This window comes from Triturus cristatus, chromosome 1_1, assembly GCF_964204655.1.
Source record: "Triturus cristatus chromosome 1_1, aTriCri1.1, whole genome shotgun sequence".
Classification (NCBI taxonomy): Eukaryota; Metazoa; Chordata; class Amphibia; order Caudata; family Salamandridae; genus Triturus; species Triturus cristatus.
The window spans coordinates 131,508,719-131,525,564 of record NC_140579.1 but is presented as its reverse complement, the minus strand read 5'-3'; positions in this window follow the sequence as shown (position 1 = coordinate 131,525,564).

Sequence of the window (16,846 nt, the reverse complement as noted above, 5' to 3'; positions counted from 1 at the left end):
CCAAAAAGCTCGACCAAAAGACTGGGTTTTCTTTGAAAAGGGCAAATGGTATCCCATTGGGGCCAGGTGCCCCATCTTTCTGCTTCTTTATTAGTTTTACTAATTCTTCTTTCGAAATTATAAATTGTTCTTGTATCACATCCCATACTATAGAGCTTTCTGTTACATTCTCATTCATTTTAGCAGCTCCCTTAATATTTAGATGTTTTTCAAGAAAAGTAACCCATTCTTTCTCTGTTAGTGTTGATGAGACTACCAATTTGCTCGGCCGTACTAATTTGTTTATAATATTCCAAAATTCTCTTGCGTTTGCTTGTTTACTTGCATGAAATAATTTGGACCACATTTCTTGTTTTGCTTGGTATTTCTCGTTCCATATTAGCTTTTTCAAGGATTGATTTAAAGATTTAAGATTGTTCAAAATTTCATCATTTGTTGCTGTGGTTTTTATTTGTCTTCGAATCTTATTTCGCTCTCGTTTTAATTTTACTATTGTATACGGAAGATTCATATACGAGTCCTTTCCTTCTTCTTTCCATTTTGCAATCCTTTTATTGTAGTTAACCTGGGTTTGGGGTTTCACTATTTTCTTAGTGAATTCCACCCACTGTTCAATTGGCGTTTCTGTTGTATTTTCAGTGAAGCAGGTCTTAATAATGTTCTCAACTTTTTCATTCATACTGTCTTTATTCAATTTATTCCAAATTAGTTTTTTATAATTGATAGTTCCAATATACCCCGGCACAGTATGATACGGTTGGTTAATATTGTGCCTAATATTAGTATTTATTATCTGCTGACAGTGATCACTATCTCCAACTTTAAGTAATCTATATGAATTTATGTTTTGAAATAAATTGAGTGATACCATTGTATAATCAATCCTAGTGCTTGCATTGTGTGCAATATAAGTATGTGCAGGGGGTATATCCTCTTTAAATCGGCCATTAAGGACTCGCAATCCCAATGCTTCTATATCCTTGATGAATGTTCTACCGATTTGATTTCGTGCTTGGCTAAATGTGACTCCTTGATAGTCCTGCTGTGGGATTGACCACTGAAGGTCTTGTAATTGAGAGACATTATCTCTATTAAACGGTATTAACAAGTTAAGATTAAAATCACCAGTCATCACATAGTCCACCAATGGATTTTCTAGGATTAATTCCAGTAGTATGGTATTAAGGGTTGCACATATGGTTGCTCTACTTGTTTTTGTTGGATGGATATATACATTGATCATAATCAATGACATATCCTTTTGATCTAAGTTTTTATATTTTAGTCTAACTATGAGTATATTTTTACTATGTGTAGTGAGTTGCTCGTGTTCAGCTTTTATAGAACTAGAAATAAAAGTTGCTAACCCCCCACTCGGGCGTCCATACCTATGAGTTTTACTTGCATTTTCAAAGTATCCAACATAATTCTCTAGTACAAAGGGGTTAGTTTCCCAGGTTTCCTGAAGGAATAGAATGTGACACGGTGATGGAATGGACCTTATTTGTGCATTGGTAATCTTTGCCCCTACTCCGTTTATATTCCATGAACACATTCTCAACTCTGTTACTTTAGTTGAGGGGATTGGAATATTATTCCTTCATTGTTCTGTATTACTATGCAAGGCCTGTATGATCCATTTTGCGTTTATTCGTATGGATGATTCTATTATGGAAGGTGATGATGCCTCTCTTGATGTACTTGTGGATCTCCCCCGGGCATTCCTCAATACTGTTCCTTTTTGAATGGTATTTTTTCCTATTTGGAGCAGTTTTGATTCACTGATAAGTGGAGTAGGATAAACTTTCGGCTCCTGCTTTTTGATAATTATTCCCCAGGCCTTGAATGTTGAAAACTCTTTTAATATTTTCTCTGCTATTGTCTTTGATTTTAATGTGACCAGAGTCAGTTCTTTGGTACTGTTCTCGTCGGCAATAAATTCAATGGAAATAATATCATCGTTCTTGATGTTGACTAAAGCTGGAGTTGATTTAAATAATCTAAGGATATTCCCTCTGTTCAATGTGTCATATCTACCTCTAGATTCGTATTCAGGTTTAAATATAAGTTGTATTTTCTCAGCTGCCAGTAGTTTTTCTTTATCAGTGTCTTCCATTATATAATTTGTTCTATTTCTGATTAGTTTTTCTCCTTTCCGTTTTTCAATTATCAGGTGGTCCCAGTATGGTAATTTGGTTTTGGGCTCTATTGTTCTTTCTATATTCAGACTTGCTACCTCATTACTCTTGCTTTTCAGACATGCTTCTATATTCTCATTGTGATACTGATGTTGTTGATCACGTGGATTTATAGTTGTTGTTATTGGCATATCGTTGTCCTCTTGGATTCCATCTTCTTCCTTTATTGATTCTGTAATTAGCGATGATTTAATTGTAGTCATTTGTTTCTTTTTCATCACTTCTTGTCCTTTTATGGTTGTTTGTTTCGGTAGTGATTCTTTTACAAATAATGGAAATACTTTTTTTGGTTCGTTTTTCGTTGTTAGAGTAGTTCTATCTTCCATTGCTTTTTCTTGTTGTAATTCATTGTTTTTTAATGTACCATCCATTCTTGTTGACTCCTCATATTTATTATTATTAGACTTTTGATTTTTTCTTGCTTTGCGTAGTTTTTTCTTTTGTCGTTTTGACATAATATAACCGTTTAGGTCTTGCTCTTTGCAGTCTTAGTCTGGCTTGATTTCTGTGTTAGTTATTTCCTCTTGTGAGGTGTCCATTTGTAGAATTTCTTTTGACATATCTCTTTCATCTTGTAAGTTTTCTTTTTTCTGGGGGATCCTCAATGTTTTCATCTCTTCCTTATCCACTTTTAACATACAGTTCTTTTCTTCCTTTTTTTCTATTTCCGTATCTTCCCCTTCAAATTTCCTTATATTCACTTCCTGGGTATTTTCACTTTTTATAGCCTTTTTTGTATCTTCTATTATGGTATGCAGAACATCAGGTATTGCTAAAAGCTTATCCATAAGGGGAGTACAAATACATTCAATGACATTTTTTTGTTGTTCTTTCTGGACTCTAGTTATCAAATTATTTAGTTGTGCAAGTTTGTTGTCTATCCCTGTGACTGCATTTGCCATCATAGTTAATAAGTCTATCTGAATATCCATCTTGTTTGATTGATATTTTAATGCTTCTAGAGTTAGTGTCGATGTTTGATAGAATATGTCCCAATTTATTCCAACATCCGGGGTTACTTTCTCTTTCAGATCACTATCACTATCCTTTGACCTTACGTTTTTTTGTTCCGTTCTTAGTGTGTAATCCAATGTATGGTTGGTATTTACTTTTGTGTATACATTATCAGTTATTTTATTAGTTGATCTGATCTTAATTTCTTCAACTATTAACTGAGGTTTTTTTTTTAATTTCCACATTTGCTTCTATCGGTATTACTAGTCGCCTTGATCCCATCGTGCCACTTTTAATCTCCTGTATATCCAATATTTCCAAATCATCTAATCCAATTGGTTTTTCATTTTTTATATCAGGATGGATGGGTATATTTAGGATATCCTGGTCCGAAATTTGAAATTCCAGCTCCTTCCTTTGCAGGTTGCAATCTCCGTTTTGAGGAGTACTTTGGATGATTTGCCTGCTATATTTTTCCATACTTATCGGCTTTATTGGAGTCTGTAGTTTATCGTTTTCCGTATCCTTATCCATAGTAATAAGAGCACCAGCAGGGTCTTTCATAAATTCAAACTTATTAGGGATTTTTCCAGATTTTGCGAACATTCTGGCTATTGGGGAAATTAAAGTTTGATTTGCACCCTCCATCTTCACTTTTACCTTTGGCTGTTGTATTTTCTTAGTACGTCTGACCGTTGTTCCCGTTATTCTCACTCTGCCAGAACGCATATTTCCTTATTTTCTTCCTATAGAGAGCTTTGATTTTGGCGAAGGTGGTATGCACAGATTCCCTTCCCCAATGTGCAATAAACTGGGTGGTATATATACTCTCCTCTGTTTACCGCTCAGATTCTACACCACTCGCCACTTCTCATTCAGCCTTCAGCCTACCTGGCTCAATTGCCCTGTAATAGTTGACAGCTGCCTTCCAAGAGGGAAAGCAGAGACAAGAGCAGAATGAAGAAACCAAACACTACCTCCGAACACTGTAGCAATTGTAGCACAGGACCTCAAATAATTGTTGGTGATAGAGGGCACCCTTTGCTATCTCCGCCTAGTTCACCTGGATCAGGTTATACAGGTTATCTATGCTGTACATAAGAACTTTCAATGTTATTCCAAAACCTTGCTCCCTCAGTACACAGTATACTGTTCACCGTTGTGCCCAGCTCCAGCCCCAGCCAAACTCCAGTCAGCTCCACAAGAAGAAGTCAAAAGCTGAACCTGGTCTAGCCAGACCTCCTCCTCCAGTCCTTCTCCTTGAGGCCGCTAGGTCACTCCCTCCTTCTCACTTTGCTATTTTGCTAAAGGTCTGCCTTGCTGCTTCCCTCCTCTCCTTTAGACTTTTAACTTCTTTAGGCTTCTTTTAAACTTTAAACTCGGGCAGTTGCTACTCTGGCACCTTGTTTCAGTCTCTTTAAAAACTGCTCCAAATATTTTATTTCACCAACATATTTTCTTCATTATTTTCTTCATTATTGCACATGCAAATATTTCAAATATGTGAGTTAAAAAAAACAACAAAAAACAGCGAGGTGTGCTCTCTTGCACTTTGCACTTTCACTTTGTGCTGCGTGTGATGATGAAAAGCCACCGGAGTATTAAGCGGAGGGTGCTGGGTGGTTGATGCAGAGACACTTAAACAGGGGGCAGAAGTGGCCTGTTAAGTTAACCCGCCCCTGGGCCCCCGCTAGAGTCCTCTAAGTCCCAAAGTAATACGAAGTGCGGCGAGGCGGGGCTATGTGCCGTTGAACGTGGAGCTATGCTCTCTCTCCCCTTCCCGCCTGCCTCCGCCTCTGCCTCTTACCACTGATTCATCTCCGCCGCGCCGGATGTGGGATGCAAAAATCTGAATGCCTGGGGGCTGCCCGCTGCCACTGCTGTTCCCACCGGGCTCCTCGGGCGTCTCCCGGCCCTCACAGCTCTCGGCTTTCTCTCGGCTCCTCACAGCTCACAGCTTCGCTCGATCACTTGCTTGCTGCTCTCTAGCGCCACCGGAACACCGTAGGATCGCCCAACCACCACTAATCTAATCCCAGTCACCGCTATCTGCTCTCGGAGCAAGAAGTCGGCGCCACGCTCAATACCTCTCAAATCACCTATAGTCGGACACAACGTAAGTGCCCGTACGTGGCTTTACAGCGGCGTGCTGCACTCAGTAAAAGCCAACAATAAACAAATGTCAGTAAGTAACTCGACGATGCCTGCGGAGGTGCCCCTCGGCAGCTTCCTGTAAGAACGAGTTTTTAAAACAGTTTCCACTAGACGGCGCTAGGTTCCCACATGTTACGAACAGGAAACAGCAGAACACAGAGGCGCAGTAATAAGCCCTGCGTCAATGGCTCACTCGGGATGGCGTATGTTACAATAAACACAGGAACGGGTTAGCGCCCCGTTGTTCAGTTCCACTAATTATTTAACATTGTTTTCTTTTCGCCCCGTTGTCTCCGTGTCTTGGGCGATGAGTTCGCATGCGGTAGGCTAACGAGAATTACCCAGGAAGGAATGCTACCGGTATACATCACCAAATAGAGTTACACACATTTAACAGTTAAGTTACCACTTGGATATGTAGCGTAGCAGTCACTGTGAATCCTCGCGCGCAGCAGGTAAGAGGCTGGGTGGGAATGAAGGGCAGGAATGTTCAGCAAAATACCTGCCCACACTATACGCCATGGACCCAACAACTGTAGCATTAGTGGAAAAAACATTTACAGAGGCCAATGGGACCCGGGGGGACCGCGTCGCGAGCCGGGTGTCCCCCTGGGAAGGTTCGCGCGATGGTACAGACCACGCAGCGAATCACGTGTTAGGTAGGGGGCGGGGCTTAGGTTTTTCACCGTTGGGAAGGCGTTTAGGCGGGAAACGATCGCTGAGGCAGGGAGACGGTCGTTTTTTGTGACCCTCCCTCCCACCATCTTTTTTCTGTATAAAAAAAAAAAAAAAGTAATAAAAAAAAATAAATAATAAAAAATATATATATATATATCTAAAAAAAAATGTATATATATTAATAACAAAAAAAAAATTAAAAAAAAAATATATATATATATATAATATATTGATCAATTTTTTGATCTTAAGTCACGTTTAGGACAGGTGAAATTTTGTTTCATTTCATGTGTGTTTCTTTCATGCGGTTTTTTGAGGGTTTGGATAGTCTGGAGCGGGCTTATCCTTCCCTCTGGGGCGGGGGGAGGGTGGAGGAAAAGCTGGACAGGTAAACCAAAATGGTCAAAAAGGAAATGATGCCATTGGGGCAGTACATGGGGTAATTTATGGTAAATTTTGGTTGGGGTATTTTTGGAATTGTTTGTGGCAAAAATGTTTGGGAAGCAATTTGATAATATTTACATTGTCTCAATAAGTGGTTCTTAGTTACCTGTCCTAATAAAGTGACCTTTTTTGCTAAGTCAAAATTTGGTGTGGTCTGTCTTATTGCGCGATGCACCTTTGAAGACCTCAATTACACTGTTGGGAATATTTCACTTAAATAGTATATTTTTGTTTTTTATAGCAGATTGTGCCAGGACATAATGGAACAAGTTTACCAACATCCTTGATCCAGAAGAAAACACGTCAGACTTAACTGTTGTACCTCCCCATATCAATTTGGTTCCAATTACGCAAAATCTTAATAGTTCTCGGAAAGGCCCAGTTTATTAAACATGGAAATGTGAAATTATTCCGACGTCAAATTTACTCATTCTCGCTCAAAAAGAGGACAGGATGGATCTTGGAAAAAAAAGCTGGCAGGCTTAACACGGTTTTAAACAAAATGTATAACCTCATCGTTTTAATATACTGTGGGTTTGCCTGCAACAGGGCCTTGACAAAATTCTTAAGGAGGATCAAGTCTCCTGTCTTCATGTTGAAGGGTGATTTTATGAGCATGCCTAACAAAATTCTAATTTCAACTGACAGTTTGAGCTACCTCCGGAGAAACAATATGTAAGTATTTCACAAGCCTTACAGACACGGCGAACGAAGAAAACCTTCTCTTTTCAAGCTCCGGCAGAAAAAACACACAGATGTCTGTTAACTGTAGTGACGAGCCGGCCTGGCCCAGCCTCTGAGGGGCCTGCACAACATACCACATCAAGGGAGATTTTGGTTGAAACGAGATACGAAATAACTCCCAAGGGAAGCATTCCTTTCACACCTTTCTTTAAAGGTGGGTCACACTTAATCTTCCACTCCCCGAGTCAGAGGAAGAAACAGACACCGGCATTCGTTGACCGAGTCATATCGCCATTTTCCAGGTCATCCTTCGTGAGCGGAAGTGGTATGCGTTATTCGCCGTGGTCACCTCAGGACTCTTAGCCTAGTGACCCTCTCCATTTCAATCTTACTTATGAGTGGATCGGAGCACGTAAAACATAGTGAAACAATTTTAAATGTCCAAAATCAGACGTGGTCTCCGGCCGCACTTCAAGTATCCACTCACCCTTAGAAGTCATTCATTCTTTCAGCTTTAGTTCCTTTCTTCGGCTAATATCAAGCCCACGGGTTAGAGAGAATGTGTGACAGGCAAGATATTTACAAGGAAGGGAGTCAAATGAAGAGTAGCGACAAAGCCACCACGATGAGTAACTTGTACTCCTACGTCACCCGCCACCATTCCTCTTATGCGTGGGAAGGTTTCCAAGCACAATGTAGGAAAGAAGGGGGCAGGGGGGAAACAGTCCTAAGACTTCAGCAATCGCTGTTAATCATACAATTGTCGAAATCCGCATTGTGTCCCTAAATTTGGATCCAACATATGTTTCAAGAAGCATGCGGACACAGCAGATTACCTCCTGCCAGAAAACCTAGCACTTCTTAAATAGAGAGAAGGGAGATTGGAGGACATGAGATAACATGTGCCTCAAGCGGGTAATGCAACACTGGAATAGTGTAAAATAGACTTTGCTTCATGAAAAATGAAAGGCACAAATAATCCCAATTAAAACAAGGGCTGACGAGAAACAAAATGTTCATTCGAGCAGTTCATAATTACATATAAAACACCGAGGGATTTCTATAGGCTGCTGAATCATTAGATGGACACCGGAAGTTTAGGGTGAATACCTCAGCAGAGGATTGGACCGATGCGCTGGAGGTCTCAAGACGTGCCCGAATTAGAGAAACTGAAAGCAAACGTTGTACGGCTGGTATTTAGCCCTGAACAAAATACATATGCTGATTCTCCAAATAAATGTTGGCTTCCTACAGTATAGTCGCTGCTCCGCACCTGGGCTTGCTGGGTAATTCGGGGTTCCCTGAAGGAAGCCCTAGTGGCCATGAAACATAAAATGTGTTTCCTAAATGGTTCTATTTTTGTTCATGCAGTTATTCTGGCTGTATACTCTTGACGCTTCCTAAATCAATAAATGTCCTGTTGCTCCCATACCGACCTAGAATCTGCTTCTCATACAGTCTTTACCGTAGGCTTAACAAAGGCAGACCAATAGGCTTTGTCAATGATTGCTTTAAGCTCTGGTTCGCCAACCTTATCTTTGTCTCTGACCTGAGCCCTAAATCAATAAAGTGCCCTCGAGTTGACTCCTCGACAGAAATGCCACAAAATTGGGGATACGGGCTACATTACAACCCTTCCCTGGCTCCATAACATTCATAATAATGGAAGTGCCGGACACATTGGAGAAAATTACACTTGATGCCAAAGACCTTGTCTCCTAAAGTTGGATTAAGCATACCGCTCAGCCTGTCCATTCGAACACTGATAGCGCCTATATATCTATCAATCAATCAATACTTTACTTTTACTGGGCTATATGGGGGCGAAATCTGGGGACATGTACCTATCCAGAAAATACAGGTTGTAGAGAACAACTTCTTGAGGCAGCTGACAGCTCTACCACCAAGCTCCCCGCTACTACCCTTAAGATTGGACTTGGGCTTGAAACCCATTGCGGTGGAACTAGGCCTCAAACCTTTAATTTTCTGGCATAAATTATGGCGTACCCCAGAGCTTGAGAATTACAGAATAGAGCTACAAGATATTTTGCGCCTTATAAGAATTGATCAAGTACCATGGCTTGCTTATATTAAACATTCCTGTGAATCAATAGGAAGATCTGATCTGTGGACTGACCCAGCTAATACATGCCCAATGTCTTCCCGTAAAACTATATCCTCAGCTTACTATGAGCACAACTTACGTGCCCTAGTTATGAAGGCTAGGGCTGGGTCCCTTACTGAACAGTTCCTGGGATTTAAAGATACATACACCCGGGAACCAGTCCTAGATGATATTGAACCAACATTAACCAGGAAGCTTTACCTCCAATGGCGCTATGGTACTTTGCCTCTCGGCGCCCATACTGTCAGCTGGTCACCTAACTCAACAACTTTATGCCCAGCGTGTGGCCACCCATCAGAGTCTGACTTGCATATAATTTTCTTCTGCCAAGCCTACCACAGACCACGGAGATACTGGCTTCTCCCACTTTTAAAAAACCTGGGTTTTAAGCATTACATTTCAGCTTTCAGGATTTTAAAAACTGATTTATCAGCACCAATAGTATTTGCGGTAGCGAAATTTTTAACAGCTATGTGGATCAGCCGAAATCGTTATGTAAAGTCCAAAAATTGAGGATGGACTGATCTGAATGTTGCTATGCTGCTAACTCTAAATGAGCATTTTAATATGTGGTGCATAACATGTTATTTATTGTATGTTTATCTGTTTTATTCTTTTATGGCCCAAGTGGCCGAAATAAAGTTGAAATGATGATGATGAATACTTTATTTCGGCTTTACAGCCATAAAAGCCAAAAGCAACAATAAATGAACATTTGCATACAGAGCCATGATATACAATTATATACAATAGACATAAGGTGATTTTATCTCCATGAATTAGGCAATACCAGATATAAGATATAAATAAGAATATTAAATTAGTTAAAAACCAGACCACTATCTAAAAACTGAGGTAGACTAGATGTCATAATACCATAAAGCGAGGAGATCAATAAATTCCCCCCCCCCCTGCAATTACAGCTTATGACCAGACCGTTCCCTAATAATATACACATTAAATAAAAATCTACTTATACTAAATACCACTAGTTGTGAGATGTCAGATTTTAATATGCGCTCCGCTGCTCTGTATGACCTAACCCCCACGTGTTTACAAAGGGGTTTGATCCAACAGAGCCTCGGTTTCTTGTAAGCCGGACAGAAGAAGAGTAGATGAACATCATCTTCCCTAGCCCCTAATGAACACAAGGTGCACAGATCCGAACCGTTTTTCCCCGACCCACCTACATGTGTAAGCGCTGATCAATAAAACCCCGTACCTGAATTGCAAATATAGTGATTTTGCTAGTGGAGGGGCAATCTCATCCATAAATTCTTAAAATTTGGGTGTGACTTTTATATTTAGGAAATTCTGGGTCAATGTGCCAATCGTAGATCCAAGGATTAGCTCACCGTTAACATAAGACCAGAAAGTATCCTTTAGAATTTTTTTGGAGAGCTGAGTCATATTCTGAGGCTCTTCCCAAAAATGTAAAAGCCCTAGTCTCTTAAACCACATACATATATACTTCAGCCACGGGGTTTTCAGGTACTCGTCAATCTTAATTAGTTCAATCAAGCCAAACTTGTAATCCCTCAGCTCTGGGGTTATCCAAACCCTAACCCAATACAACAGTGGTCTCAATGATGCTAAGTGCTCTGTTCTTTTAAGATTAATATCCAAAAATACGGGGACAACGGGGGTTCTAATCGGTATTTTAAGTAGACTACGCACAAAATTGTTTTCTGCCTTCCCAAATTTATTGGTACTACAATATCCCCATACCTCAGCACCATAGAGGGCTGCCGATTGGGCTTTAGCTTTAAATACCTCAAGTGCTGGAGAAATGGCTTTAGAATAGCTTGCGCCATGCACTTTTAAGATGGGCAGTGAATTTTGTTTAAGCACTAATGTGCTTTTATTCAGCTGTCCTTTCCAAGTCAAATTACTATCCAGCGTCAGACCCAGATAATTGAAACTTCCTACCTGTTCCAATATACGATTCTCTAGGAAAAGATTTTTCCTGAGGGTTTTTTTTTAATTTATAGCCATATATTTGGTTTTAGTTGGATTAATTTCTAACCCCTTCTCCACACAATAACTTTGGAAGGAGTTCACCAAATTTTGCAAACCTCTCGGAGTCTGAGAAATAAGAATAGTATCGTCAGCAAATAATAGGGACGTAATTATTTCTCCATCCAGTTTCGGGGAGTCATGGACACAATTCCTTAGGTAGCTTGGAATGTCATTAACATACAGCGAAAAAAGTGTGGGGGCTAAAACGCAGCCTTGGCGTACGCCTCGATCTACAGGAATGGCTTTTGATAATTCACCAGCCTTCCCCCATCTAATTTTAGCATAATTCCCTGTATGTAGCTTAATGAGTTTATTAAGTAGCTCACCTGGGGCCTTCATTTTCCTTAACGTAGACCACAACAACTTACGAGGAACGAGGTCGAAGGCGGCCCTTAAGTCCATAAACGCCACATAGAGACTACCCTTCCTAATGTTAATATATTTCCAGCAAATGCACATAAACCTGAACACCTGATCGACTGTGCTGATTTTAGATCTAAAACCTGCTTGGTATTTGGTTAATATCTTTGTCTCCTCAATCCAATCTAAAATCCTATTTAAAATATGTCTGGCAAAGATTTTTTGTAAAATATCTATTAAACTAATGGGGCGGTAATTGCAAGGATCATGGCGATCACCTTTTTTGAAAATTGTTATAATTTCTGCCCCTTTCCACGATTCTGGGATCGGAGTTCCAGCCACAATTGAATTACTTAAAAAGTTTATGTATGGTCCCCACACCTCCACATCATGTTTCAGTAGGTCACCAGGGATTTTGTCAGGACCGGGGGCTTTACCCATTTTAACAGCGAATAATGCCTGATTAGTTTCTTCTAAGCTGAAATGTAATGGTACAATACTATTGTCTAAATTTTTTCCTACATTATCAGGGGGCAAATCATCCTTACTATTGGAGTAAAGCTTAGAAAAGTGATCACACCAAGTAGTTTCATCCCAAAAAATATCCTTAGGTGATCTACCCTTCTTATTTCCCTTGGCAATTAGATTCCAGAACGTACTTTGATCATGTAGCTTAGCTGCATCCAATAGGTCCTCCCATAGATCAGCATCCCATGCTTTTTTTGCTTGGTTCATAATGGTTTTATAGGTGATTCTTGCACTTTTTATGTCAATTTGACTCCATGTTTTACTGCAAGAATCAACCTTGATTTTGCTTTTCTACAGTCTTGGTTATACCATTGATTTTCCAATTCTAAATGCTCCTTATTTCTATTTCCCTCTTTTTTATATACTTTGCTCAGAAGGGGGGTCAAGGCGTCTACCAACTTATAGTGTAATTCTACAACACCCTGTGTTCCTATTAGGGGCAACTGGGGTGTTCCGATGATTTAATTGAATCTGTTATAAATGTTGGTCAACGCTTCTTTTTTACCCAAGATATATGACCATTTTAGAGCACGCCTATTATTAGATATCTGTAACTCCCCCGCTGGAGAGTTTAATGGGCCACTCCTGCTTCCTGCCACTAATCTCCCGAAGCGTCTCCGGGAGCAACATCGCCTCACGAGACTTTGCTGCTTTTAATTCTTCGTGCCTGCACTTGCACTTTCCCGAGCTCTCGCTCCAGCGCCCAGCGCTCTTGGATCTTCCCTGCAGCCCTGCCCCTGCACGCGCCCCAAACCGCCGCTGCTGACCGCCCCCTCCTCACCTGCTTCTCGGTGCGGGACGGGCTGGTCCTCCATCTTGGCCGGGTCCGGGCGCCGCGTCGCTGCTGTTTGGCTCCTCCCTCCCTGGCAAGTACTTCTGGCGGACGCCAGAGAGTGCAATCACTCCTGCTTCCTGCCACTAATCTCCCGAAGCGTCTCCGGGAGCAACATCGCCTCACGAGACTTTGCTGCTTTTAATTCTTCGTGCCTGCACTTGCACTTTCCCGAGCTCTCGCTCCAGCGCCCAGCGCTCTTGGATCTTCCCTGCAGCCCTGCCCCTGCACGCGCCCCAGACCGCCGCTGCTGACCGCCCCCTCCTCACCTGCTTCTCGGTGCGGGACGGGCTGGTCCTCCATCTTGGCCGGGTCCGGGCGCCGCGTCGCTGCTGTTTGGCTCCTCCCTCCCTGCCACGCCCACCGACCTTTCTCCTTCATGTGCCCCTATAACATGGCCGCCTATCCTCGGCAGCGCAGCGGACGAGCGCAGCGGGCGCGACGAAGGCGCGCCGAAGTTGCGCCTAAGTTAAGCCCGTCTGCGCCCGTCCGCGACGGGCCGGGACCAGGGGCCATGGACTCCGCCTCTCTCCAGGTGTACACCTCCGCTCAACTGCACTCCTGTAAACTTGCTCAGCCTCTTGCACCCTCACTGCTGCTACACTTGGACTCGCTCGGTATCTTAGTCTCAGACCCCCTCCCTTTGCTAGATCCCTCTGTACCGCCTGTTTCTATTTCACCTAACTTTGCCTCTGCTTTCCTAATTAACACTCGGTCAGCTGTGAAACATCAATTGGAACTCTTTAACCTGTTGCACACTGAGTCTCCTGACTTTCTTTTTCTTACTGAAACGTGGTTTTCCTCCGACTCTCTTCCTGACGTCTTGGCTATTCTCCCCTCCTCCTATTACGCCCTCCGGTCGGATCGCCCTGACGGCAAGATGGGTGGCGGTGTGGCCATGATAGTTCGCTCCAGTTTACAGTTTCAGCTTCTCCCTCACTCACCTATACCCAATGTGGATTTTCTGGTTGCCCGTTCACTTAACCTCCCTGCCCCTCTTACGGTTGTCCTTCTGTACCGCCCTCCCCAGCACATGCCCCTGTTCGTTGCTACCCTTCAGGAACTTCTTGCAACACTTGTGGTTAACAATTCTTCGGTTCTCCTGCTGGGGGACTTTAATTTTTGGCCGGGTGACGCTAAGGAGGACTTGTCCTCCAAGGATTTCTCGGCTACTCTTCAGTGCCTTAATTTTCATCCCCATGTTGTTGGCCCCACCCATGTCCAGGGTCATACACTTGACCAGTTTTGGTCCTCAAGTTGTACGCTCTCTCCCCCCAGCATTTCACCCTGCACCTGGTCTGATCACTCTCTTATTTCCTTTTCCATCACTCTTGGGGCTCCCGACAGGCCCTCCTTACCCAAAAACCTTGTTGCTCGAAACTGGAATCGGATTGACCTCAACTCTCTCTCTCTTTCTCTTGCTTCTTCTACTCCTGATCTTTCTGAACTTTCCTTGGACTCCCAAGCTAAAGCGCTTAACACCTGGCTGTCCTCGTCTTGCGACCTGGTCGCCCCGCTTAGGAAAACTAAGGCCGTTCGTCCCTATGACGCTCATAAGTGGTTTAATACCGAGCTTAAAGCGTTGAAGTTAGATCTGAGACGCTCTGAGCGTCATTGGAGACGAAATTATTGCCCCGTTCTTCGGGTCCAATATAAACATGTTCTCCTGGAATACAAGCGGGCCGTCCTCTTAGCCAAAACCAACTACTTTTCTGAGAAAGTGGCTCTCTCCGCCAATAAATCCAAGGAGATTTTCTCCTTGGTCAAAGATCTGGCTTTCTCGAATCGTACCAACTCTATCCCTTCCCCTTCTCAAGACCTCTGCTCTTCGCTTAATGAATTCTTCATTGAGAAGATCATTAAGATTAAAGCCAACATCCCCTTGCCCCCTCCCCCTACTCCTACTTCTTCTTTTTCGGTTCTTTCTTCTACTTTTGATTCTTTTCCCCCTATTTCTTTGGACACATTTTTTACCCTGCTCGCTAAGATCAAGTCAGGCTCTCCAGCCGACTGCGCTCCGGCCCGGATTTTAAGAGCTCTATTTACTAACTGTCCCTCTCCCCCTCTTTCTTTCCTTAATGCTTCTCTTGCCTTGGGCCTAGTCCCCTCTCCCTTCAAAACTGCTATTGTCCTGCCCATTTTAAAAAAACCTGGCCTTGACCCTTCACTTCCCTCTAATTTCAGGCCTATATCCCTTCTTCCCTATCTTGGCAAGGTTTTAGAGAGCCATGTCACCTCTTGCCTCACTGCTTACATCGAGGAGAACCATGTTCTGGCCTCTCATCAGGCAGGCTTTCGTCGTGGCCACTCCACGGAGTCAGTGGTTTTGGCCGTCCTCGATGAGCTGAAACTTAAGGCTGACTCCTCTCTCCCTCAAGCCCTGGTTCTCCTTGATCTATCCGCTGCGTTCGACACGGTCGACCATTCCATCCTTCTTGACCGTGTCAGCGCAGCGGGCATCCGGGGCCTTGCCTTTTCTTGGCTTGCCTCCTTTCTCTCTGGCCGCTCTCAGGCTGTTCACCTGTCTGGCTTCTCTGCTCCCCCCCGCTTGGTTTCCTGTGGTGTTCCCCAAGGATCCTCTCTTTCTCCTCTGCTATTTAATCTATACATTCACCCTCTTATCTCCGCTCTTCTTGCTCAGGGGGTCTCCGTGTACAACTATGCCGACGACCTCCAGCTTGTCTTTGATCTTTCCTCCTCACCTCTGTCCTCCTCCACTTTTCGCTCTACTTTGGTCTTTATCTCGGATTGGATGAGCTCTAACCATCTCAAGCTTAACCCGGACAAGACCGAGCTGGTCTTGACGGGCGGCTCTTCCAGTCCCTGGTCTTCTGCCTTTTGGCCCTCCTCCTTTGGCCCTCTTCCTACTCCCGTCTCCTCAGTCAGAACTCTGGGTATCCAGGTCAGTCATGATCTCTCCATGCATGCACAAATCAGCTCTGTTGTTTCCTCTTGCTTTCTATCCCTTCGCCTTATTCGAAAGATTTCACGCTTCTTCTCTTCGGAGGCACTCAAAATCATCATCACGGCCCTGATTACCTCCCGTCTTGATTACGGGAACAGTCTGTACGTGGGCATCCCGGCCTACGAATCACGCCGCTTGCAAGCTATTCAGAACCAGGCCGCCCGTCTCATTTTTCACCTTCCCAAAACCCATCATATCACTCCTGTCCTCAGGTCTCTTCACTGGCTCCCTGTTCTCCAGCGTTCTCTTTTCAAAATGGGTTGTCTGGTCTTTTTGGCCCTTGCCCGCTCTGCTCCTGCATTCATATGTTCCCTTATTTCTTCTCACACCCCGGTTCGCACTCTTCGCTCTTCATCCTTGGCCCTTCTTAATGTCCCCCGTTTCCGCAAAACCAGAACTGGAGGCACACGCTTTTCTGTTTTGGCCCCCCGTTTCTGGAATAGCCTTCCCCTCTCCATGCGATCCATCCCCATCTATTCCCATTTTCGCAAATCTTTGAAAACTTTTCTGTTCTCTCAGGCGTACCCCGGCTAACTCCTTCGGGCTGTTTTTGTGACTGTTGCTCTTGCTACCAGCGCCAGGAAGCCGCTTGGCCGCAGTGCGCTTAATCAAATACTTTTTTCATTTCATTTCATTCATTCATTTCATTTCATTTCATTCTACATATGGTCTAAGGAAAAAGGGAGCAGAGTCTAGCCATAATTGGAGAGGAAAATGATCACTCTCCGTTCTGGAATCGATCTTAAAGTCAATTAATGATCCCCATAGGTTCCGAGAGGCCATTACAAAATCTATGTGTGACCTAGAGTTTCCCTTAAGTAAGTGGGAGCTGGTGGTCTATCTGAAAAAAACCGGCCATTACATGCTTTTAAGTCATGTGACACAGTCATCTGTAAAATCTGTGT